The following is a 1,990-nucleotide window of genomic DNA, read 5'->3' as shown; positions in this document are numbered from 1 at the left end:
AGAGACACACCTGCTTAGCTTCAGCAACCTTGTTATATATAATGTGTTGTCAGAACACGCCGTGGGAATTTAGTGTCTGAAACTGTTTGGGAGCCATCTTAATTGCCACAGCATTTGTTCTTTTCCGTCAGATGCAAGGTAATAATTTGGACCATCTTTGTGGATTGTAAAGGAAATAAAATCAAGTACCGGTACTGGAAAACTGTGTGGTAGAACTATCATTTTGTCCAGTGATCACTAACAAAATGAGAGAGAACTCAAAATTACTACAAGGGGTTAGATACTTGTGTGTCAAAATTGCTTTTATTTTATTGGCTACATTAATCTCACACTTGAGAAAAGTATCCAAGCTGGAAGAAATCAGATATTAGTTCTGTAACAGGAGATCAAGGGAACAATACTGTGTATGCCAAGTTATCATACTTTAATGCTCACTGTTTGTTTTCGGCTTTCCTTCCTCTGGGTGGGTGTGCTGGATCAAAATAGATTTTAAAAAAAAATTAGAAAGCTTCACTTATATAAACATTTTCATTTAAAAATAATGCTGGTTAGATATGAAGTCTGAATTTAATGCAAACTTATTATCTCCTAAAACTGAATTTAGGATTATCTTCTAAACTTTCAGAAGGCTGCTTTTTATTGTAAAGAGAACTGTGGAGAGAATATCTTAATAGCCCATGAAAGAATCAAATAATTGTAGAATTGGAAGAGACCCTGAGGGTCATCTAGTCCAACCCCCTGCAATGTAGGAATCTAAACTAGAACATCCATGACAGATGAGCATCCAACCTCTGCTTAAAAACCTCCAATGAAGGAGAGTCCACCACCTTTTGAGGGAGTCCATTCCACTGTCAAAGAAGCTCTTGCTGTCAAGAAGTTCTTCCCAATGTTTAGTTGGACTCTCCTTTCTTGCATATGTGTGCCATGTGTCTAAGAGTGTTTATGTGCCTGTCTAAGAAGCTAGAAAGTGCTGGTACTACATGTGGGAAAGGTCATAGCTTAGTGGTGGGAGCACATGTTTTGCAAAGAGTTTCAGGTTCAGTCCCTGGCCATCTTCAGCAAGGGTGGGAAAATTCGTCGCCCTGAAATTCTGCAGAGCGACTGCCAGTCAGTGCATTGAGCTAAACAGAGTCAGACCAATAGTCTGACCTGATTTAAGACAGTTTGCTATCTTGGAGACAAATTGACTATGGCATGGGTTTTCATATGCAATAGCTCATCTTATCAAATGCGTAACATAATGAAACTGGTACTTTCTGAAGGTGGTATATCATCACAGACACATATATCCCAGTCCCCAATTATCATGGAACTGCAGTTTTAATTTTCAGCTAAGCTTCTGATTCTGAATGATGATCTCATGAATTATAAAAAATGGAGAGAAAGCCCATAGCTAGAGATTTAGAGAGCTTAATGTGCTGGAAAATTAGTGCCAGAAAAACATACACAGAAAGAGCTACTGTGTTTATGAAATTGTCAAATGTTAAAGCAACTAGTTACATTTCCTGAGCAAGCATGCATTCTGTGAATATCAAATTGGGGAGCTAGTTTTAAATTTTAGTTAAGATTTGACATACACTCAAGGCCCAGTGCTTGTCAATCATTCCAGTGACTTTGCACTCATTGGTGAGAGCACTAGATGATGAAATAAGTTTGGGTAGAAGCTTGCCTGCACTTTTCCTCATACAACCGCATATAACAGTGCCAAAAACTTTTTTTAAAAAAAAAATTTTTTGCAGACTTCCATTATACAAAAGGTCTCTCTTCTGTAGAGTTGAGTAGAGAAGCGTCCCAGGAAGCTAAATGATATTTGGTAACAATTGTAAACACTGGAATTGTGCAACTCTGGTTGTTTGCTGTTTAAAAGGATCATGAAAGCTGGAATTTGGACAAAATAAAACATCCAGCATGAAAGTATCCCTTCGTTGTTGCCATCAAATCTGACACAACACAGCATCCGCAATGCAGGGATAACTGAGCAATGCACACA

The sequence above is a fragment of the Podarcis liolepis genome (genome assembly GCF_965112155.1).
Source record: "Podarcis liolepis genome assembly, chromosome: 5".
Lineage (NCBI taxonomy): Eukaryota > Metazoa > Chordata > Lepidosauria > Squamata > Lacertidae > Podarcis > Podarcis liolepis.
The sequence above is the reverse complement of the archived record's forward strand: the minus strand, read 5'-3'. Positions refer to the sequence as shown.